General features: G+C 39.1%; 1 protein-coding gene across 10 annotated transcripts in view; it reads left to right on the top strand.

Annotated features, from left to right (window-relative positions):
• The first annotated feature begins 2,132 nt into the window (after window positions 1-2,132).
• The window catches only part of R3HCC1L (R3H domain and coiled-coil containing 1 like), a 187,469-nt gene continuing 164,434 nt past the window's right edge, over window positions 2,133-25,167 (top strand). For 3 of the 10 annotated variants that reach the window (XM_074339234.2, XM_074339241.2, XM_074339242.2), the window contains exons 1-2: window positions 3,068-3,565; window positions 8,755-8,803. The gene's annotated coding sequence lies outside the window, so the exon portion shown is untranslated. The other 7 variants (XM_088791902.1, XM_088791904.1, XM_019724839.3 and 4 more) reach the window with 7 other exon arrangements.

Below are 25,167 nucleotides of genomic sequence, written 5' to 3'. Positions count from 1 at the left end.
TTTAATCTGGGCATCCTGTGGCTCAGTCAAGTTGACACGTAAAATTATAATCAAACCATCCCAGCAAAATTCATCATTCAGTCCTTCCAACAGCCTAGCTCTTTGTTTGTATAGTCTGAACACTTTGGGCTGGAACACATTTCCCTGGCTCTTCTTCTCCTGACTCTCTCATCCTTTGGTGCTCAGTGGAAAGGTCACTTCCTCAGAGAGGCCTTTCTGGACCACTTTGTTAAGGTAGTGTCCATCACCACTCATGCCGGAATGTTCTATCACAAAGCAGCCTAGCTTAATTTGTAAGTATAGAGTTCTTTATTTTCTATCTTATCTGCTAGATTGTAAGCTCTATATTAGTAGGAACAATGCTTGTTTGTACTCCACTGTATACCCCTTCTGCACTTTGCTAGTCTCTGATACATAGTAATAAATATCCATCATTATTTGCTAAATGAAGTTGTTACAAGGAATTCATCTAAGAGGGGAGTAATCACCACCATACAATGTAGAGAGCATGATATGACAAAGACAGTGAGTGGTGTCCCGGTAAACTGATTCTAAAAAAAAAAAGAGACCCTGATTTGTCATTTACTGGTTTCTGTGGTGATATAAATCCTCCCTCCCAACTGATTGTAAGCTACCAGTGGCTTAAGAACTGATTTTCAAAATTCCTGAGTGTTTAACAGTTGGCTCTTCAAAGCTGGTTTGGCTGGCTCTAGCATATCACTGGAAGGAAGAGAGGTTAGCACAGTACTCGGGAAAGAAGCAGTAGTTCATCCGGAGGGAACAGAGCCAAGGCTTCCTGGAAAAGATGATACTTGGTCTGGGTTTTGGAGGATGTGTATGTTGGCTCAGGTTCTACACCTGTGAACTGGCTAACGTAGCCCTGCAATCCAGCCCACATTCAACTGTTCCTGGCTCTCCTACTCAGCTCACCTTTGCTTGGCTTGCAGTTATCGATAACCTGACTCAATCCAATCCTCAGAAAATCCTTCCGTGTGGGTGGTGTTCTCCGGGGTTTGCTTTGAATCCAACAGAGGAAAATAACATAGGATGGAAGTTAGTCAAGGAAGAAACTAAGGGTTTTCCAAATAGAGAGCTTGTGCAAAAGTGAGAGCAAAAAAGCAAACAAACAAACAAACAAAAAAGTGAGAGAGCAATGCAACATAGGAGTTTGGCATATCTCGTAGATGTAGAAGGGAGGCAAGTGGAACGGGATTAGCTCCTGAGAGGCTGTTTTTGATAGGATGAGGAGTGTAAACTGCTGGGCAGGTGGCAGAGGGAAAGGGAGAGGGACATTACTTTTCCTGTCTCTTTCTTATTACGGCTGGTAATTTGGGGTTTTATTGTTTTTTTAGTATGGAGTCATTTGATTAATATTTGTCTCTTCCAAGAGACTGTAAACACCTAAGGGCAAGGGCTGTCTTGTTTACTATTATTTTCTTAGTAGCCAGCATATATTGGATACCAGTATGCTTGGTATACAAAATACATTCTTGTTGAATGATTGAATCACCTGGGGAACTTTTAAAAAATGTCTGTGCCCACCTACCTCACAATAAGATCTGCTGTAAATCTCCTTTCTCTGAACCTCTGCAGTATGAGAGGTGGGAAGGAGAGAATCGTGGAGCTGGCTTCCCCATACGTTGCAAAAGCCGCGTAAAGGATTCACCTCCATTCCTCTTCCCAAACTCAATCAAGTAGCTATTTTAAAGGATTTTACCAAAAGTGTCACACGATTAAATGTTCCCTTTGTATCAATGGGCCTTACGGTAGTAGGGAGGATTCGATAAAGGTGCTGAGACCAGCACGGAAGCCCATACAGTAATTCGGTGAGAAATGATGCAGGTTTGCGTACAATCAGTGGCCATGGGTGTGAAGACGGAATAGATTCAAGATACTTGGCAGATAGATTCTGCAAGAGTTAGTGACTATTTGAGCATGGGTGGAAGAGGAAGTGAGAGAGGGAGGAATCTAGGTTGAAGGTTGGGGTGAATGTTAGTGAATAGGGAGGAGGTAGTCCACTTCTCAAGCTGCTGCATTTAAGTCCCCTGTGTGGGACACGAGGCAGGGTCAGTCAATGAAGCTGGGAATACAAACAGGAAGTTCAAGAGAGAAGGGGGCGGAGTCTCCCCTCCCCCACTCCAATACCGAGCACTCTGGAGAACACTAATATTAAGGAGGTGGATTAGAAAAAGAATTCTTCAAGGAGACTGAGAAGAATGACCTGAGAGGAAGAAGGAAAACCTGACTAGTGTCAGAAGATGACTGATAATGTCCAACAGCGTCAAATGGTGCCTAAAACTGAAGTTCGAGGACCTGAAAATATCTCCGATGAGTTTGGCAAGGACACTGATGACAACGAGGGCATTTTCTGTGGCAGCAGAAGCTGCAGCGCAGAGGAGGATGGAAGAAATGGAGACAGTGAGTGCAGACTACCTTTTTCAAGAAACTTGGCTGTAAAGAAGAGGGATGGTATGATCGAGTTGGACGCATAGAGACCTAAATAGTTTGTAGTTGAGGGGAAGTGGGAAGCGTTGAGCAGCCTGGACCGTAAACACCTTCCTACCCCTCCTCCCACGTGACCCGGAGGCAGCCAGCGATGCCTCGGTCTCACCGAGACTACAACCCCCAGAAGGCTCCGCGGCGCCGGGGGGCGGAGTCCAGGCCTGGCTCCGGCCCCACCGGCACAAGCGGAAGAGCTAGAGGTTCAAGCAGGCGGCGGAAGCGGAGAGAGACGGTGCTCCCGGTAATTCCGTGTCCCTGTCTCTCCTTCCCTCCGCACCCCAAGCTGGGGCTCGTTGGGTCCACTTCTCCCCTCACACCTGGGACAAGACTTCCTTTCTGTTTTGTTAGCGGTATTTTTTTTTCTCACGTGACGCGCGGGGCGGGCCCCCGCCTGGGGCGGAGGTTACTGGGAAACTCCCGCCCTTCGACCCCTCCGGGGCTTGGATTGTGGGGGACCCTCCCGAGGCCCTTTTGCCCTCCCAGGGCCTGCGTACCTGCTGTGGGCCCTCGCTCCAAATACGCCCTGCGAAGGGGACGTTCTTTTTACGGGTTTCAACAGGTACTGAGCGGGTCCGTGGCGACCCGGGGGTACGGGACTGGGGGCCTCCGAGGCCGTCCCGAGACCATCAGCCCGGGGCTGCGGACGATTTCCGGGCGGTGGGCCTTTGGTGTGAGTCTGCTCCGCTGCCCCAGAGCCCGGGGCTGTGGGCTGGGAGTGAGCTGCCGACACGGGAGGATGGACTTCCTGGTTTTCTTGGGAGGCCCTCGGAAAACCTGAAGTCCGATTATTGAAGTTTTCCCTATCAGGAAAGCCGCCTCTCGGAGTTGAGTAAGGGAAGAATCCCAAGATTTGGCGTGTGATGTCCCTTGGGGAGGAGTCTCCGGGCTTCCACTGGCTGGATCTGCGATCGTTTGTAGCCGGTTTACCGCGGCTTCTCAATGTGAAAAATGGAGAGAATAGTCTTTGGCCTGTCTGCCTTCCGGTTTTGTGGGCTTAAGCAGAAGTGATATATGTGAGAAAGCATGTTTCAGTGACAACCTTCTTATCCTGTCTTAAGTCCAGGTCAGTTGAATTTTAAAATCACATTCATGTCTTTATGAACTTGGTCATAAGCATGGCCATGATCTTGATGAAGGTGGAATGAGTAAATAAACGGGGGAAGGTGTCCTTGGAAACGAGTATGAGCCATACAAATGTTCTGATGCCCTATTCCTGATGATGAAGTGATAGCAGGGCCCTGTCACCTGTGGAGTCAATGTTAAACTTCATCTGGGTGTTAAGGTCTACCAGAATTTGGACACTTCTCTCCCTGCCACACCGACGCACCTGTCTACCCCTCTTACTCTCTTACAACCTTCCTTCAGCACTACACAGGTGCAAGTATCTCAGGTATAGTGCTAAAGGAAAGCCTGTCTCCAGCAGCTCTAGTGTCTCCCCCCTCCTTTCATATACTACTTGTGTTCAACCTAGCTCTAACAATTCCACTAACCTTGTGTGCCTACCAGCTGAAATACTGTGGTTATTTTCACCTATCCTATGTGTATGTGCTAGAATACAGTTAGAATTCAGAATATAAATAGCCAGTATTCCAGTTTCCTTTTTCTGGCAATTAAGCTCTGAGACTAAGCAGGTGGCTTTCTGTCTTATTTTTCTTCCCTTTGTAGAGAATGGGGATTTTACAATAAGTTTTTTTTATGGGTTTGGAGTAGTAATTAGGTAATCTTAACCTGTGTTTATTCTAAAATCATAGGTTGAAAAATATTTGAATGTGGTTCAAAAAACAGAATAGCATTACAGTAGTTCAAATCCTGCTGCTGTGACTTCTAGTTTATGAGTTTCTGCAAATTAGTTGGTTTCTCTAAGACTCTTTACTCATCTCTAAACTGGAGATAATAGCATTTACCTCACAAGGTGTCCATAAAGATTAAATGAGATACGAATATAAAGAGCTTAGTAGCGCCTGGAGTAAGTGCTTATTATTCTGTTGCTATTGTAATTGATGACCTTGATAGTGATGATGATAGGTCTTGAGATTCCTTTCTGTTTGTGAAGTAAGAATGGTTATCCGTAACCTACAAACTTAAAATACTGTAAACAGAAGTTCTCAAGATTGCAGGATTTCGGTGTTTTTTTCTTCCCCTTAAAGCAATTGCATTTTCTGTAAAGATTATATTACGCTGTTTTTCACTTTTAGATGTTTCCAAAGTCCTGTAGTGAAACGATTGTTGGGATGTGATGTTGGACTGGTGCTTCATTTAAAACCTGTAGTAAGAATGCAGTTTTCTGTCCGCACATTGTAGCTTGTAGCAGAGCAATTATCTATGTTTATGATTTAGATACTGACTATTGTCTAGAGTTTTGTATAGCCTTTTTGTCCTTTCCTCCTACCCCCATCCCCACCCTCTTTTTTTCCTTTCTTTTTTTTTTTTTCAACCAGAATATTTGTAAAATTTTGGCCTAGTGGGTAAGGTCCAGAAGATTTGGTAACATAATATTTTGAAGGCAGACTCTCTTAGTGACTGGTGCTAATGGTGGCATTAGTCTGTGTGTGTTTCTGCAAGGAGAGAAACCAAGGAGGAAAGCCTGATTGGGAAAACTGATTTGTTGATCAAAGCAGAGTCTTAGGGTTAAGAAATGAAATGGTCTATTTTAAATTCCTTCAAATACCTTGTTAATTACAAGGTAAGGTGTTGGCAGATTTAGATGTTTAGGAAATGTTTCCTTTTTCCCCTTTTTTGATGTGGTTATCTCCTGGCTCTGCTTTATCTGTTTCATTCTTACCTTTAGTTGTGAATCAGCAAGATAAATGTTTTTTTGCTATAGACATATATACAAAGCTATAACAAAATAGATTAACATCTACTTTGTGTGCTATCGTGTTATTTTTTCTTTTATGTTTTAAATATTTTTGTTCCTTGACTGTTTTTTTACTTATAAGAAGTTTTTGGAAGGTAGACTCATTCTCAGCTATAGCATCTTGAGTACAAGGTGTGATCAAAAAATACAGTGAATGTTTAAAAAAGTTATTACAGTAAAAGACACATTGCCATTAATCTCTCTCAAAACACTCCCCCTTGCTACGAACACATCCCATTGTTCTTGCCACTTTCTGAAGCAGTTCTGGAAGTCCTCTTTTGTGAGTGTCTTTGGTTTAGCTGTTGTGGCTACCTCGATGTCCTGAATCAATTCAAAACATTTACCTTTCAATGGTCATTTTGACTTTGGAGAAGAACCAGAAGTCGCACGGTGCCAGATCCGGTGACTAAGGTGAATGAAGACACACATAAGTGGTCTTATTTGACAGAAACTGCCATGTACCCGAAGCGATGTGTGGCACAGAGCCTTTCCCGTTGTGATAAAAAAATAATGGTAAATGTGCTGCCGAGTGCCATCCAATGGAAAGGCAGGAATCTTCAATTGGGAAGCAACCCATCGACCCTTAGTAACAGTGTGTGACAAGTTTCAGCTTGTTCGGTGCAGTCAGTGGGGTGTGAGGTACAGTTGAGAGAAGGTGTGTTTTAAAGTATGTCCTCCATCGTGACAGTGCTCCATGTCACACGTCACTTCTGGTATGCCAATTTCTGTCAAATAAAAACATAGTTTGTCCTTATCCACCTTATTCACTGGATCTGGCACCGTGCGACTTCTGGCTCTTCCCCAAAGTCAAAATGATTCAGGACATCGAGGCAGCCACGACAGTGCAACTAAAGACACTCATGAAAGAGGACGTGCAGAACTGCTTCAGAAAGTGGCAAGAATGATGGGCTGAGTGTGTTCGAAGCGAGGAGGAGTATTTTGATGGGGATTCATGGCAGTGTGTCTTTTACATATGTCTTTTACGGTAATAACTTTTTAATTTAAACATTCACCGTACTGTTTGATCACACCTCAGATACATAGTGAATGCTCAGTGATGACGGTGCTTACTAGTTCTGAATAAGAACATTTTGTTGATTGTCCTGTGCCCCTAAGGTATCCTCTGGAGAGACAGGATGACATTGTGGGAATAACCTAAGCTTCGGAGTTGGATAGACCACGGTTTGAACCCAGGCTCTGCTACTTACTAGTTTTGTGGCTTTGGTTATAGAATCGTTTCAGAGTTCATTTTTTCATCATCTGTAAAACAGGGATAATAATACCAACCCTATGTGACTGAAAAGATCAGAGATGATTTGAACATACTACCCAGGCTTAGTAAAAGACAGATGATGTTTTTATTATTACTGTTTTTAATTTTTGTGATAGTTATGGATTTTAGTGATACATCTGTATTCATTTCCCCAACACTTCACATGATTAGTATATTTTTTTGTCAGCCAAGGTTAAGGTTGTTGATTGTGACCATGCAACCTTGAAACACAGCAAAGCTAATTGGCCGACATGTTTGAATCTGTGACCCTGTCCTCATTAGCTTCATAAGCTAACTATTCACAAAATACCTCACCAGAATGAGTGATAAGACGGGTATATTGTTGATGCAGCGTTCATGCACTCATTAGCCATAATGGAAGTAAATGAACTAGTGCTGGAAGTGAAAGCATAGATTTTAAATTAGAAAACTGTATGGATATGAGTAGCGCTCGCACTTTGTATAAAACTGGTGACCTGCAGGGTGATCTCTGACAACCACTACCCTGAACTATAATTTATACATTTCTTTTAGTTGTTGAATTGTATTTGTTGCAGACTTCCCATCCATAGGAGAAATGGAAAGAAAGGGAACTAGGCTAGTCATGTCTTGAAAGAGAACCCTACTTCTGTGCCACCACCACCAAATGTGCTCTTGGGGAAGGGGGGACAGTTCTCCATGAATGAGCCCAGCAGGATGGATGAAGCCCAGATAACTCCAAAGAGCTCACTGAATCACAGAGAAATTCCAGTTGTCAGAGCTTGAGCTAGAAGAGAAGGTGTAGGGTGTTGCTGAGCAGCATTAGGCTGCATTTGGAGAGAATTTTCTCCTCTCAATGAAACGTGGACCAGTTGCTCCCAGTCCGTGGTGTGCAGTTTTCACTGTCTAATGCTCACCTGCTCTATGGTTTTCCAGTCTTCAAATTCACTCTTCAGTTTTATAAATAATTGTTGTCCCTCTTGTATCTTTTTTTTTGGGTCAAACATGGCTGGTTTTGGACTAGCAATAAAAATCGAGAAGCACTGTTGGAAACTGCAGGTTCTGGTGTCTAGTAAGGTTCCCCCAAATCACATGGGTTAACCTGTGAATATGGTGGTATGGATTTCTGGAATAGTCAAGTTCATAACCGTTTAACTTGGTGCAGAGGCAAAAATATGGGCAAAAGGTGTGTGGCACTCCTTAAGATGAGATTTGCCTCTTAGAAAAGAATACGTGTAGTGTTACTATTGACGTGCCGTTGGGCTGTTTCAAGTTCTTTGCATGCAATGCTAGAAGAGTTTTAAAGACAGAGGGAAGCACTTGGATTTAAATCCTAACCGCTCAGATTTATACTAGCCGTCCTGTTTTGTGTTTCCTTCCCATCTGTGAAATAGGGATAACAGTACCAACCCTGTTTGTCAATAAAGATTCGAGGGACTCTTTAAGAAGAATGTCTTAGAAATGGAGTGGGTAACGAGAACACACATGAACAATAGGCAGAAATGAGGGCAGTCAGAGACGGAATCAGAAGCACTGAGGGACCTGCAGAGGCAGGGGCAGTGAGATTCAAAAGGCCTCATCGGAGATGGAGCGGGAAGGGCCACCTTAGAAGTGACAGACAGATGGCAGTAGGTGAGACAGAGCAAGAGAGCACGTGAGAGGGAACGGCCAGGAGGACGTGACCGGGAGAGGGAGAGCATGTTGACTTCGTTTTTCTCTATTTGGGGAGAACTTGAAATATTTGTAATTAGCTAGGAAAGGGAAGAAAAGCAGATAGTAATAGTAAATCAAGTGACATGTTTATGTGGTTTTTATGACACTAAAAATTTTCCTTTAATACTAAATTTAACTTGCACTACCTGCGTGCAAACACCAAGTCAGCTTATATGTTACAAACCTGTTAACTGCTTGCTTGACCCCCTTCATAGTGTAGTTTAAACACATTATATATATATAAAAAAATTGGGTAAAACTATCATTTTCTTTGGAATTTTTTTTCTTAAAGATCTAGTACATGCTTACTGTAGAAAATTTGGAAAATATAGGAAAGTTTTGTAAGAACAACAAAAACCACCAGTAATCTTACAATTTAAACACATAATAAAGCCTACATTTTTCATGTTTTTCCCCGCTTTTTTCCTAGGCATTTACTAAAGCTCGTCTACTTTCCTAGAGGAATCAAGAAGCTGTTTGTAAGTCCAAAATGATTTTACAAATTAACTATTTGTGGTAGAGTTAATTTCATATTCCTGTTTTGGCACTTAGGTACTTTCACAAACTATTTGTATACCTATTTTTACTTCTTCCCTCTCTAGATTACATTAATAACTACAGACTAGGTTATTCATTTTTGTGTCTTAGACATTTAGCAAAGTGTTTCACATGTAGTAGGTACTCAGAATACATTTGAGATGAGTCCTTTAGTTCCCTAGGTAGAAATTGTCTTGTTTAAACAGGGCTGCCCAATTTCTCATTGGCAGTTTGGACTTCAGAGTTGAGAAAAGCTTGATTTTAGGGTATGTGAGCGTCTATGTGTTTAATATGAAGCTCATGAGCTAGGAAAGGGTGCTTTTTCTGGTTAGCTTTTGTCATGTAGCTCCTCTGAAAGTGATGTAAACAACCGCTGGATTAGGCTAGGGGTTCTGTCCGAATTTAGATCGGGCGGTGTGGGGGTGGCGTGTCTGAGCCTTCCCTAGCAACAATTGAAAGCTGGTGCTGACTTGCTGCTGGGACCTAGAAGCTGGAGGCTTCTTTACTCAGGTCTCCTGGTGGATTTTGGCCGTCCCCCAAAACACAGACACACCCATTTCTCCACTGAGGTTAATTTGAATATCTTCACAGCATGGTGGTGGCTGTTTTCTAAGAGTAAGCATCTCAAGAGAAACAAGTAGAAGCTGTGTTGTCTGTTGTGACCTAGCCTTGGAAGTCACATAGTGACAGGAGCTTGCCAAATTCAAGGAGAGCAGCGCTTGTTACACTGAACCCACTTCTCACTGGAGGAATGTCAGAGTCACATTGTAAGAAAAATGGTGGGTGGGGATAGGTGTCCTCTTTGAGAAAGACCGCCTGTCACAAGCAGTTTCTGAACTGAGAAATAGTAAGTTAAAAAATGAGTTAATAAAACAGTATCTCTTTTTGAATCCTGTTGAATATTAGTAATGCCAATGGTGTTTTTATTAATTTATTTTAAAAACTTATACTAAATTTGTAAAAAACAAATTCAGACTTTTTAATTATTTTCTTGACTTTTAGTCTCTGAACAAGATCTTCTCTTTTTAATTCAGTTTGCAAGTTGATCGGTTTCTGTACTTGGCTTTGTCCCCATTCCCTTTTATTTTGTAAATAATCTGATACATGTAAATAATATGATAGTGTAGAAAAATTTGAAAATGAGGAAAGAAATAAAATCCACCTATAATTTCACCTCTTAGATATAACCAATTTGAGGTCCATAGTTTCTTACCCATGCTTCCTAAATTCAAACTGTTGTGAAAATGGGAAGTTTTTAATAAGTCTGTGGCAAACGCAGTTGGCAGCAAAAGTCAGTCTGCACTGGTGTAAGACTATTTGTAGTCTATTTATTGCACGTAGTATAATTATTGATTCATACTTACTTCCACAGAAATATTAATGTGTGTATTTACAGAATGTTGCCCCAGACCATGGTTAGAATATTTTGTAACCTAGGTTATATACCATATTAACCTTTCTAAAATCTGGAAAAAAAAACCCAACTGAATTCTGAAGACTGTTTGACCCCAAGAGTTTTGGAGAAGAGATTATAGACTGGAATTTAAAACCGAGAGCTAGGAAAAGATAAATTTATTAGCTGATTTCAGTGGTTCGAAAGTTTTTTATATGAATCTTTCCAGAACTTTTGTGCTTTCATTTCACTTTTTCATTTTTAGCCAAAGACCCGGAAGGAAAAGAGGGAGTCTTGATTTGTTTATGAGTAATTCTCTTCAACCATATCAAATAACTGTTTCAAACTCAGTTGTGGCCATCTTTCAATACATTCAGAATTTCCAGTGGCCTTTTAGACGTCTTGACTCTTCCAGGGTGAGAACCAACGATTTATTAAGTACTGGAGTTGACAAGCCCCAGGAACCATGTAGCTCTTGGTTTTTCCCACCAGCATCGTTAATGTGACATAGCTATTCTTTCCCTTTTTGCTATAGTGGTGTTTTTTTTTTTTTTTTTTGTATTGTGCTTCTTGTTTGTTTTCTTGAGTAGCCTGAAACTTTTCTTGGCCTCTGACACTTGACTTCAAGGTTGAGGAATTTATCTTTGACTTCAAAATGTACTGTAGTTTTAAATTTTAAAGTATTTATTACTATTATCATAAATTCCGTACATAATCATTCTGAGGATTTAGAAAAATACAGCCATATTTTCACCATCTGGAAACTAGGGCAAGTTACAGGATATCTCTAGGCTTCCATTGTGTCAGCTGTCAAATCAACTCTCCAAGGTATTTGACACAAGAATCTGATGGAAGTTAACCCTCTCCTTGGAAAATCACTCATACAGAAAAGAAGTCCTAGCCTGGTCAATCTTGGAGATTCTTTCAGTTCTACTACTGGGTGAGCTCTCTGCCGAGGAATGCAAAATATAGGAATATCTCTGTGAGGTTATTTAGGCTGCTTGGAAGAGGAGGATATTGAAGGAAGTGATAGAATAACAATTTGACTGGAGAGGATAGAAGAAAATTCCACATAGTGATGAGAAATTAGAAGCAAAAATGAGTACAATATGTGAACTGAGTGAGGCAAAAATGGAAATGTTAACATTATTGCACAAATGGAAGGTATGATTTTTATTGATGATGAATAGTAGAGAGATGTGATTTGTTAGGTGCATGTGTGTGGGGATAATGAAAAAGAATTAGTGGCAGCCTTTGAAGGCTGGGTTGAAGAACTTAGATTCGACTCTATAGCTGACGGTATTTCTGTTGAAAGTCACATGCAAGTTTTATGTATTAGATAACTTGAGAGGTAGTTTGAAAAATCTGGTGCTTTAAAAATAAAGAATAGTGCAAATGATGCTTTACCTTTTTAAGTAATCCGTTGTTGAGACCATGCATTTATTCTAGCAAGAAAATAATCTTTGGAATTTGTCTTTTGGAATTGCTTTCAGAACCAGTAGAGCCATCTAAGAAAACTCATTTTATTACTTGATGGTCATGTCATATACTTTGTCCCCTAAAGAGTATTATCTTGCTGGATCACTCATCTTATTTACCTTTCTTGTTTCTAAGTGATAATTTCACAGTTTCTAAAAATTAATCTTCAGAGGCACAAAGTTTATTACCATGGTGGACATTTAAATGACTATCATGGCTGCTGGGGACAATCTTAAAATGTCTTTGGCTGTGATAGAATAAGCTGCTAGTGCACTCTGGTTAAGAGGTTGGAATCTTTTAGTATATTAGTTATGTCTTGAACAAGTTATTTAACGTGTCTGGTTCTTGGTTTCTTCCATTTTAAAGTGGGATAGTGATAATCCCTACTTCCTAGGATTGTTGTGAGGATAAGCTCTTAGACTTAGAACAGTGCCTGGCAAATATGAAGAGCTCAGTAAATATTAACTATTAATTATCACAACAACTACTATTGCTACCACCACTACTTTGTCTATTTATCTATTGTGTTTTAAAAATCACTTGTTTCTGTTTAATTATAGCTCATAAAAGTGAATGATAGGCAGCTGGAGATAAAATTAGAGCTCAAATAGAAGATCAGACATACAGAGGTATGGTTTCTTAGAATGTTTGACCTCGAACTTAGAGAGGAGCAGAAAAGACGTCGGATGGAATATTGAGGGAACACTCATAGTAAAGGACTGGGAGGCAGAAAAGGTGCTGGCAAAAGAGCAGCAAGAGATTGTTTAGAGAAAGAACTAGTGTGTATTGCAAGGGTAGGTGTTAAAATAATTAGGATTAGATTTGGTTGCAACCAAATAACAGAGATTTAAACGTGATAGAAGTTGATTTTTCTTGATGTCAGGAATTCCAGTAATAATCTAAGACTGTTATGGTTTATCATTGTTTCATGTTGCTCCCCTGTACATGGATTCTAGTCTTTCTAAAGTCACTTTATGGTCTCAGGTACAGCTATTGGAGCTCCAGCCATTTCATCCACATTCCAACCAGCAGGGAGGGGAAAGAGAAATGTCTCCCTTTCTTTAAGGAGCCGTCCTCAAAGCTACATACTGTATCACTTTTTGCTCGTGTTTCATTGGTGAGGCTTGGTGCCATAGTCAGCCACGTCTTCCTGTTGGAGAGGGCAATGTGGGAACTAATACTGCAATACATCGTGGGAAATGTAGACTATTTTGAGTGGTCAGTGCTTGAGAATAAAGAACAGGAACAAGGAGGAAAATGCAAAGGTAGCAAGATGAATAACACAGAGGAGATAACAGAGTTGTCTTTAGGACAGTTTAATTCATTATTGCTAATCCCTGATAGAGTTTCTATATTTATGACACTATAAAACTACTCTTGTCAAATTGCATCAGTAGTGCTTTGTTTTTAGGGTGTAATCCCTTCATAAATCCTTGCTTAATTAGGATTAGCCGTCTCTCGTAAGGAAAAAATTTTGTGTGTGTGTGTATAGACACTACACATAACCTCATTTAACTTAGTGTTGGCAAAAATTACTTCATATGGCAACACTGTGCAGTAAAATAGATGTTAAATAAGCCTCTGATATCCCTACGTGTTACTTTAAGCCTGTAATTTTACCTAGCCTTCCATTCTCTCTCCAGTTTGGTGGTTTTGGGCCAATGTTTTTAATCCATCTCTGTCCTTTATATTACTACTCTTTCTCAGTGCTGTTAATTGTACTTCCCAAAATAGATAAATGAGCAAATTTAATTAAATGTGTTATTTGCACTCTCCTGATCATTAATGAATTTGTAAGTAAGGTCAGATGTACAATCTTCCTAGTATTACAGTTACTGAATTCTCTCTGTCCACTTAATTGGCAATTATTTGCTTTAACATTTTAAAATTTTATTTTTATATTTCTGTTCTTTCAGTATTGGAAATAGGAAGGTTGTGCAACAAAAAAAGGAGAACTTTTTTCCTAGTGTTTTCTGTCCCTTTTAATTGAAATGTTTTATGTGTATATTTTGGAATGGTGAACAATATATTTAAGATAAGAAGTTTATATGTTGCTATTATTTATATTTTATCAACAGATAGTTTAAAATAGACAGTTTATAAATTCATGTAGTAAAAAAACGGTTTATAACAAAATACATTTCCTGTCCCTTCCCTCCCCACTCTTTCTAAACCCCTTCCTAAAGGTAGTACCACTTTCACCTCCTTAAGTTGTTTCTTCTAGGTTTGCATATCTCCATAGTTTAAAATAATATATGTGTAATGCTGGCCTTTGATTCACCAATTTATCCATTAGATTCTGAGTTTGTATTGTGGTAGAGAGTATCTTACTGTTCTTAAACCACTGTCACCACTGCTGTTCTTCCCTAGCCTCCCAGTCTAGTTGTATTAACAGTATTAGTTAAGTCAAATAATGTTGTGTTTACATTACTATGTCTGTGCAAATTTTGTTTTCCGATAGTGTCTTCTCAGTGCAGTTTTCCACAGGGTCACAGTAATCAGTCAGTTCCAGTTTTCTTTCCTTTTTAAAAATATTCTTGGAAACTTCTCTTCTGGAGACCCTCATTGCTCTTGCTAGGTTTACCATCCCACAGCTCTTCTCCTGGATGATTTCCCTTTGTTGTCATCCTTGGACTTTTCTTTCCTTTTGAGTTTGAGTCCAGTATTGTTGGAACTCTTACCTTCCTCTTCTTCATTCACTCTCTTGCTTAGGTAGAGCATGTCCGTTAGTAGTTGTGTTGAAGTAAAAAGATGGTGCTGTGGCAGAGAACATGGGGATGACAGCCTGCATCGTGCCTGTCTCTCTGTCACGCAGCTTCAGTCTGGGTTGGTTCCCTTCTACTTGTAGTGCAGTTAGCATCCTGGAATCTCCATTCGCCAACATTCCTTCACTTCTCTCTTGTGTTGAATGTCCTGTTTTCCATATCCCATGTCTTTTGTTTTGATTTATTTCCTTGTTTGCTGTCAAGGGATGATGAGACCATCACTCACTGTCCAGAATATCTAACCGGGCACAGTCTCCCTGAACAAAGCAGACTGTTAATCTTCTTCCATGCTCCTGTTTTTGGGCAGTGTGGAGTTGAGGGATTGGAAGATTTATAAGAGGCAGAAGAGGGTTAACGTCATCTGTAGATGCATGGTTGCTTGGATGACATTGTTGTAGATTGGTTGGCGCTCAGGGGGTATTTATTGAAATGAATTGGTCTCTGATTGGTTGGCTTGTAAAAGAGTTCCTGCTGAGGTAAGTTGTCCTTATCAACTGAGTGGATTTAAAGCTGGTTCTCCTGGCAACTTTTTACTGAGGCTACAAACAGTCAGTCTTTTCCCTTAATTTGTAAGAACTGTAAATTCTCAATCCTTTAGTAATATTCTATGCAAGCGTACGTGAGAGGTAATTTTTTGAGCCTTTCCATATCAAAAGTGTCTTTTTTTTCCCTGTTCTCACATTTGATTAATATAGTTTGGGAGAGTGTAAAATTCTAGATTAGAAGTATTTTTCTTCAGAACTTTGAAGGCATAGTTTTTTTCTCCTTGTCCCCTGTTGTTGTTTAGAAGTCCTAAGCCAATCTGAGTCTTCTTTTGTCTGGACCTTCTCATTGGAAACTTGTTGGAGCTCTGCTTTGTCCCCAGTACCCGCAATTCACAGTGATGTGCGGTGGTGTGGATCTGTGTCTGTTTCAGTGCTGTGCTGGGTATTTGTACTTGTAGGACCCTTTCAGTGGAGAATAGTTTGCATTTTTCTGGGAGCTGGTGTGGGAATGGGGGTGGGGGCAGTAGATCTTAGTGTTCAATATTCTCACATAAGCACCCAGATTTAAAGACCTCTGTGCTTCTAGTGAGCCTCCAAACCAGAGGTCATCTGTTTGCCGTTCTGCAAAAATAACCGCAAGTAATTGTTTTCTCAGGGATGAGGAGAGGACCTGAGGATCTAAGTACCCCTCACACGGCTCTCACCTGGGCCCCTTCTCCGCTTCACTTCCGCTTCCAGGGGTGGTGCTGGCAGCGCAGTCCTGACCCTTGGGCAGGTTTTTGGGTGTCAGTTGGGTGGGGCTCAGCTTTCTGTACTGCTGGGTTGGGATTTGGCTCTCCAGGATCTGCTATACAGTTAGCGCTCATCTGTATGTGTTCCAGCGTCCAAAGTTTTGTTACTTTTTTTCTCCTTTCCTACTCTTTCCATCCTTGTTGATTTATGTCTTTAAAAAAACTTTATTGTTGTTTTAGTAGGATTTTGGGAAGAAGCAAAATTATTTGTGTATGTCCATTCCACTGTCTTAACCCTCAATACTGAAATGATTTGATAAGAATAACTTGAGTATTTATGTGAAGTTATAATTTTAGTCTATGAAGAGCAAAGTAACACAGAAGATGATATTCAAATACAGGAACGAAATATAGGTCTGCTGAGAGGGCACTGTTATGGAAAAGGAAGGACGTCATGCCTGCCTTGATTGTGGGCTATAGCTTTCATTTCTAAAAATAATTTTTGGAAAAAACATACAAGTGATTCATCTTCATTATAAGACAGCAAATACTGATAAGTATGAGGATGAAAATAAGAATCACTTTAATTCCACTACCCAGAACTAGTAACTATTTAGTGTATATTTTCTAGTCTTTTCTATGCATTTACCTATGTATTTGTACAAGTATGTTTAAATGAAACATACTATATGTATTATTTTGCTTCCTCCCATTTTTTTCACCATAAAAGTGTATGTATCTTGAGTCAAGAGAATTTTTTGCACAGAATCTTATTAACAATATCTAACAGCTACCATTTTATGTGATTGCAGATTATTTGCCAGGTACTGTGCTAACATCTTGTTTTCTGTTTAATTTATGTTGACATCATTTCAGACTACAGAAAAGTTACAAGAATGTACAAAAAAATTCACCCAGTTACCTCAGATGTTAACACTTTACATACAGTTTCCCCTTCTCTGATATTTATTTCTTGAACTGTTTGAGAATAAGGTGCAAATCTCTTATATACCTAAATACTCAGGGTGCATTTTCTAAAAACAAGGACATTCTTTTATGTAACTACCGTGCTGTCAAAATCAGGAAATTAACATTGATTTAATGTTATTATCTATAGACTTGTTCAAATTTCACCCACTATCCCAATAATGTACTTTTATAGCAAAAGAAAATTGCGGATCGTGGAGTGCATTCAGTTGTATTTCTTTAGTTTCCTTTAATCTGGAGCATTTCTTCAGTCTTTCTTTGTTTGTTTGTTTTTTTTTGTTTTTTTTTTTAATGACATTGACAGTTTTGAAGAGGGCAGGCCAGTTATTTTGTAGAATGCCTCTAATTTGGGTTCATCTGATGAATCCTGACAATTGGATTCAGGTTACCCGTGTCTGGCAGTAGGATCACAGAAGTACTGTTGTGCCCGCAGCGCATCATGTCGGGAGGCACAGGACAGTGAAATACTGGTCACGTGACCTTGGATCGCTTCATTAAGATAGTGTCTGCCAGCGTTTCCAGTGTAAAGTTACTGTTTTTCCTTTTGTAATTGTTTTGGTGGTAAAATATGTGTACCATTATATTAACCATTTTAACAATTTTTAGAGGGATTAAGTACATTTACATTTCCTTTGTAATTTTGAAGTATCTTCGAAAAAATACTTGAGACTTTATAAATATCCTGTTACTCTTGAACTTTTACTCACTAATTTTAGTATTGATGATTTCTGCCTGAATTATTTTCGTGATGGTTCCTAAATGGTGATTTTCTAATTCCGTCATTCCTTCTATACTCATTTACAATAACACTTCATGATTTTGACGCTCTCCCTGATTTGGCCAGTGGGAGCCCCTTCAAGTTGATTTCTTTCTCCTTTTGGCCGCCCTTGTCATTCTTTGAGCACTTCCTCACTTTTTGCCACAAGATGTTCTAGGCTCATCTTGCACTTTCCCAGCCTGAGCCCTGGAATGTGTTACTTCTTCAAGGAGCCTCTGGTTCCTTTTAGTAGAGAATGGCTTTTTTTTTTTTTTTTTTTAAAGGAGGGCGCAGCTCACAGTGGCCCATGCGGGGATCGAACTGGCAACCTTGGTGTTATTAGCATCACGCTCTAACCAAGTGAGCTAACCGGCCACCCCGCGAATGGCTTTGTAAGCCAGGACCTGGACTCTGTACATGTCCTCATTGCTGCTGGTGTCACTGCTTCTAGGCCCTCTCTGCAGGCATCTAGTAAATAGCTACATGTGGCACGTGCATGCGTCCTTACACACACTCATATACATCTTGATCTGTCTGCTGAAAGCAGTGAGTTTATATTGATGCCACTGATTCCAGTGCAACACTACACGTTGTATTCTATCCTTCGTTTGGTATTTGTAACTCCCTCTTCCAGCAGTGAGAACCTAGTCCCATTACTCATGTTCTTACTTATTGGCTCTATCCTAGACTATCAGAAAATAGTTTAAGGATTGCGAACTCATACCACTATATAAAAGGCACCTAGTAAGCAGAGTTCAATATTTGTTGAGATTTTTCTAAATCTCCACTGTCCAGTATGATGGCTAGTAACCACACGAATTGAGATGTTTTGGAAGTGTAAAATACTGGATTTTGAAAACGTAGTATGAAATAAGGAATGTGAGATATCTCTTTAGTATTTTAATAATATTTTTATATTTATATGCTGAAATATGTTAGATATATTAGATACAATAAAATATATCAATAAAATTAATTTTACCTATTTTTGCTTTATTTTAATGCAGCTACTAGAAAAGATTAAATTACATATGTGGCTCCTATTAACGTTTCTGTTGGACAGTGCTGATCTAAAAAACCATGTTCAAAAGTTACTTGGATGAGTTTTCTCTCCGCAACAGTCTTCCCTCCCCCATGTGATTGTTAGTCATTTGAAATACAGTTCAGTTCTATTTGTGTTCTAGGTTTTTCTCTTCATCCTAATTAATATTATTTATTTTTAGTATATGAAACATCAACATGATTCCAAAAGGCAGAATTGTGTAAAAAAAATATACTCAGAGCAGTGTCATCCACTTTTTTCTATTCTTTCCATCCTGTTTCCACCCACTCTATAGGCAACCAGTCTCATCATTTTCTGAATTATCCTTCCTGTGTGTTTTTTCCCCCAGGAATGAAGAGATACAGGTTATTTTCTTATTTCCTCTTCTTTCTTACATAAAAGGTAGCATACTATGGATAGATACTCTTGTACTTTCCTTTTTTCCACTTAGCAGCATATTTTGGAATACATTCTACATTAATTTATAGAGCTCCTCCCACCTTCCCTCCACCTTTCTTTCCCTCCGACAGTTGCATAGTACTCTGTTGTGAAGATGTTAGCATTCTCTTACGCTATTCCAATATTTTGCATTTACAAGCAGTGCTACAATGACTAACCTTGTCCGTGTATATTATCACATGGGCAGTGAATGTTTGGGTAAATTCCTGAAATGGGATGGTTGGGTCAAAAGTTTAAAAGCATATATAGTTTTCTTAAATATTGCTAAATCCCTTTTGAGGGAGGTTGTACAAATTTGAATTCCCACTAACAATATATGAGAGTATTAGTTTCCCCACAACCTCCCATCAGAGTGTGTTGTTACGCTTTTTAACTTTTGTTAATCTTACAGGTAAGAAATGGCATCTCTATAGTTTTAACAGTCATTTCTCTTATTAGTAGTGAGGTTGAACATTTTGACATATGTATAAAGCTCATTTTAATAATTTGTTTTGTGTGTGAGTTTTATGTCTTTTTACTAATTTTTCTATCAAGTTTTTGTTTTTTTCCTCCCTCAATTTTTAAGAGTTTTTTTTTTTTTTTTTTTTTTAATATATTAGGGATATTAGCTCTTTGTAAGTGATAATATGTTGCATTTTGCCAGTCATCTTTTGACTTTGGGGTGTGTGTGTGTGTGTATGTGTGTTTAGGTTTTTATGTAGTCCAATTTTTGTTGCATCTGAATTTTAGATAATAGTTAGAAAACCTTTCCCTTTATCCACCCATGTTTTCCTCTAGTACTTGTATGGTTTTAGTTGTTACGTTTGGATCCCTCATCCATTTGGAATTTTTTTAAGTGAATATTATATGAGCTTAATAATCTTATTTCACATGTTAATTGCCCCAGTATATTTTCTTTAAAAAAGTACAATTTTGCCCCAGTGTTTTAAGATTCCACCTTTATCATATATTGTTTCCATCGAGTTATTTCTGTACTTTCTGTTCTTTTGCACCAGTCTGTCTATTTCTGCACCATTATCACAGTTTTAACTATAGTATATCGAAGGCTACCTTTTAAAATTTTTACTGTTTTATTGGCTGTCCTTACATGTTTCTTTTTCTGTTGAACTTTAGTATCAGCTGTCTATTTCTATAAAAAAGCTTGCTTATATTGGGATTATGTTAAATTCATAAATTAATTTGAGTTATACTGAGTCTTCTATCCAAGAACAAGGAATATCTTTCCATTTGTTCAGATCTACCTTTGTGTCACAGGAATGTTTTAAAGTTTTCTTTTTATTGATTTTGTATACTTCTTGTTAAATTCTCCATTTTTAAAAAACTTAATATGTTTTATAGATATATCAATATTTATAGAGCCGCATTATTCTTTTTAATGTCTATTTTCCATAGTATATAGATGTACCATAATTTATTTACTCTGGCCCATGTAGGTGGACATTAAAGTTGTTTATAATTTTTCACTTTATTATAAATAGTTGGGGAATAAGTATCCTTGTAGAAGTCCAGTTATTTCCTCATGATAACTTCTGTGAAGGAGACTTGCCCGGTACAAAGTTCCTTAGATATATAAAAGATTTTGAAATACTGTTAAAATGCTTTCTGTATTAATAAAATGTATACCTCCACCAATGATATGTGAGGCCTATTCAGTTTCCATTTACCAAAACAGAACCTTTTGCTCTTTTTAAAAATCTTTGCCAGTTTGATGGGCAAAAAGAATATATGTATTTTGTATTTCTTTGCTAACTGATGTGATTTATTTCTTCTTTGCTAACTGATGAGGCTTACTTTTTATCCATCCAGTCATCCATTCAGCATATTTTTATTGAGCATCCAGCATGTGCCGTCTTATTAGAACTATACCGTGTTTCCCCGAAAAGAAGATCTAGCTGGACAGTCAGCTCTAATGCGTCTTTTGGAGCAAAAATTAATATAAGGCCTGGTATTATATTGTATTGTACTGTACTGTACTGTACTGTACTATATTATATTAGACTGGGTCTTATAGTAAAATAAGACTGGGTCTTATATTAATTTTTGCTCCAAAAGACTCATTAGAGCTGATGGTCCGGCTAGGTCTTATTTTCGGAGAAACACGGTAGTAATGACTAGAAGCTGAACATCTTTTTGTGTTTTTGATCACTTCTGTTGTTTCTTACCTCTTTTTTTTTTTTTTTATGGCATTTAATAAATGTTTCTGCCCCCTATGACTAGTTCTCAGAAGACAGAATGAAAGATGACATTTCTTTATTCTGCTTTGTTGATGAGTGTGTGTGTGTGTTTATTTTCATTGCACAATCTATGGTAAATCACTGCGTTAAACTCTTGGTATTTGCGAAATGAGATAATGAAAGTTAAGTGTATAGACAGATGTCAAAGAAGTGATAACTACATATTTTTATAAAAATAACTCCTACTGTTACTTTCCAGCTGAGTCTGCTCTATCAGAAGGGAACTTTTGTACCACTTGCCTTCAGACAGTCTGTGTGTTCTAGAGTCTTAGTATTCAAATAATAAATGTCTCTTGTTTGGTAAGTCAGTTAACTATACTTAGGCATATTTGATAGACATACTGTTCATTTACTGTAAATATTTCTTTGCTTGTATTTTGTTTCTTCACAGTCATTTTATTTTATAACTCACATGTAAAACAAACTTGAAACTGGCAGTTTCCTGAAAGACTTCGGCTCTTCTGAAGATTTTCTTGCTTCTATTTCACTCTTTCTTAATTTTGTTGTGGTGAAGAGAACAGGCTACTTAAATACTGGAATTAGTTCTCAATGTTGGATTACTGACTTTGCTTTCTTCAGTCTCTTTCTACTGTAGGAACTGAGAATTGACATCCTTCCTGTCAAGCTTTAGCTTCCCTACAGTTCATATTGGGATCAGCAAAGATGCACTGTTATTGTAAGGGTTAAAAAGTAGATCGTCAGTTAATCCTTAGTAAAGCAGCATAAAGCAGAATGAATAATGCTATCAAAGAACTTAGAAATGAAAAATAGATATCTAGTGAAACTGTTAGTTTTTTTTTTTTTTTAATTTTTATTGGGGAATGTTGGAGAACAGTGTGTTTTTCCAGGACCCATCAGATCCAAGTCACGGCGTTGTTTTCTATATAGTTGTGGAGGGCGCAGCTCACTGGCCCATGTGGGAATTGAACCGGCGACCTGGGTGTTATGAGCACTGCGCTCTAACCAACTGAGCCAACCGGCCGTCCTGATTTCAGTTTTTTAATATTAATTTGTAGGTATGTATTTTCAATTAAAATTTTTTTCCAGGAAGACTTAGTAAGTTGATGTGACCTGCTATTTTGTGAGAGGTTTTTCTTACCCACATCCCTGAGTATCGTTTCAGTCTTTTTCAGCTTCTGACTCGTGTATAGCCAGCCTTTGGCACCTGGGAAGGTGATGTGTAGGGTGAAGGCTTTAGTGTAACAAGAGGGTCAGTCACAGCAACTGGCAGAAGATAACTGGACTGTGTGCTGCTTGAAGCACGTGGCCAAAACATTGGATGGAAATCATCATGAATTGAGACTGGTGATTTGCAGAATTTTCTTTTAAATGGTTTTGCACAGCAAGTGAGAAGTAAGTATTGATCTTGAGAGCTGAGCTTAAACAAAGTCTTCTCAAATAGAATCTAAGAGTGAAGAGCCATAGGCACAGACAAAGGGGAAAGGAGATTCTTTTTTGATACGTTCTTTGGTAGTCTCTTTGCTTTTCTTAGCATCAGAAAGCTGACTTGAGATTTTTCCGAGTGTTGTGTCTGGCTCAGAAACGGCCTAGAGCTCAGCAAAGTAAAGTGAGTTTTAATCTTGGTTATTTAAAATCTCCTTGTACCTGTCTTATTAGGAGCATTATTTTTTTAAGAGGCAGCTAATTTGCAACTGGCTATAAAGAGTGACATTGTGTCCGGGAAAATGCTATACTAACACACTGCATTGTCCCACAAGAGTACTTCTCAAGTCCCCAAACGCAATGCTGACAATCTGTGACAGCCTGTGAATTGTTGGGCAGCAGTTGGGGGAAGATGGACAGCAGAGTGAGGTGGTTGTGTGTAAGTTATAGGAGATGGGGAGGGGAAGAAACGAGAGAAGAGCAGAGCAGCTCAGGTTCGGTGGGCATTTTGAATGGAAGCTATTGTTAGCTCCAGCGTGTGTGGGCTTTGGTCAGGTAGGAATCGTGTGCTTCACTTTTCCTTCCAAGGTGCTATGGTTTCATTCTGTCGTCAAAACTGTAAGATGAGGTGTTCTTTTGATGAGAGTATGGATTGGATAGATTTAAAAATTTTGTAGAGACTAGAAATATCACTTCATGCCAGGAAGTGAGACTATCAAGTCCGAGTAATGGGGATAGGGCTTACCTTCTTCAGGCGTTTGTAGAGGGAGGAAGGCCAGTTACCACATGTAGATGCAAAAGGACTGGGCCTTTATTTCCGACAGATGTGTAGCCTGCTCCTTATTTATTATACGTATGTGTGTGTACATACTCACGTGTACACATGCCACCAGTTGGTATTGTGGCAGAAACACTCTGCCAACTGTAGCAGTCTTCGTCAGACATCAAGGCAAGAGTTTCTGGTTGTTGTTTGGATTGTGGAGTAGAATTCAATGTGGGGCAGGTTTTGGTTCAGTTCTTTCTCTGGGTATGAGAATGGTTATACAAAGTACATGGATTTGATGGTTCCCCTAGGAATAATGTCTAATTCTGAATATGGGATTACACTTGGCACACATTGTTTTGGAGCCCATCCCTGCTGTTGATCCTGTTTCTGGTTGTTGGTTAAGTGTGTTGCTGCTTGGTCCTTGATACCATTGGGTTAAGGGAGCGTAAGAGAGATGTTAAGATTTTGTTAAGATTTTGTGCTGTGCTAGCACCTCTACACTGATGATACGTATTTAAAAAGATGCTGGGATAAAGGAAAGGGCAGATGGAGTAAGGGAAGGTATGGACACCTAGAGATGCTGTAATAGCATCACTTCTCAGGAATTGTCTGTAGGCTCTAGACGCGACTCTCCATTGCCTGGGATAGCAAATGCCTAAACCTCGTCTTGAAGGTCCTCCAGGCTGAAAATCATCTTCTGGCAGAATCTTCCACTACTTCCCATTGAATCTTTGACTCTCACTAGACTAGTTTCTATAACCAACTCCAAAGTAACAATTTTTGACTTATTGCCTCTTCATATTGTTTAGGCTGTTCCTTCTACTTAGAAGGAATGTCTATTTAGAAGACATTTCTGTCTTCTAAAGGTCTTGTTCCTTAGGGTCACATCGTAAGATACATAAATGTTGAATCACTGTGTTGTGTACCTTCAACTGATATAATATATGCCCATTATACTTTAATAAAAAGTAAAATAAATAAAAGAAAAATAAAGGGCTGATTCCATTTCTACCTACTTGATTACATCTTCTTCAACCATTCTAGGCCCTTAGTGATAGACACCGCTCTCCTCTGGGTTTTTATCATTTGCTGCTCTTCTCTTTATTTGGCAGCTATATACTATCTTAAAACAACTTTTTTTTTAAAAAAAGTCTTATCCTCCCAATCAGGTAGAGGTAACTGAACGGGGAGGCTGCATTATTCATGTATTAATAGTTCCCACCATGGTGTTGCAGTCAGGCCTGCTTGACAGTCTGCACTGCCCTTGACGTAGACCTCAGTGTAGTGTGTCCCCTTAATGTTGTCTGCCTGCAAGAAAGTGCCACTACGTACTCGCTTTTACCAGTCTTTAACATTTATCTTTCTTTTTGTATCATAAGAATAATAGATTAGATGCTGTTTATAAACCTGAGCCATGTTTGTTCAGTGGATTCTTCTTCTTCGAAAATCATCTGTTGGCATTCAGTACAGGCTTCCTGATCCTTAAAGGAACATAATTTGTTATTCTTGAAACTCTTAATTGGTAAACTTTTAATCTGCATATAAGAAAAGCTCTTATTAATTACCTAATATTTTCTTTGCCTGCATTGAAGTGAAACTTGCTTTAAAGTCTTTTGGTTGCTCAGTTTCTTACCAGCCACGTTTGGCCTTCACACTTCCTAGATCGCTGTGAGGAGGAGGAGGTAGATGCAGACTGGTAGCTGTACCTCCAGCCCCAGTAGCGAGGCTTTGCAGTGGGCCCGCCTCACCATTCCTTGACCTACAGCTTAACAGTAACTCCCCCTGTGTCTTGAGCTCAGAGTGTCCCCTGTCCCACCCAGTTCCC

Source organism: Rhinolophus sinicus, chromosome 15 (genome assembly GCF_057876585.1).
Source record: "Rhinolophus sinicus isolate RSI-liver-muscle chromosome 15, RSI-T2T, whole genome shotgun sequence".
In the NCBI taxonomy this organism is placed as follows: domain Eukaryota; kingdom Metazoa; phylum Chordata; class Mammalia; order Chiroptera; family Rhinolophidae; genus Rhinolophus; species Rhinolophus sinicus.
This window is presented reverse-complemented; position numbering and strand designations above follow the sequence as displayed.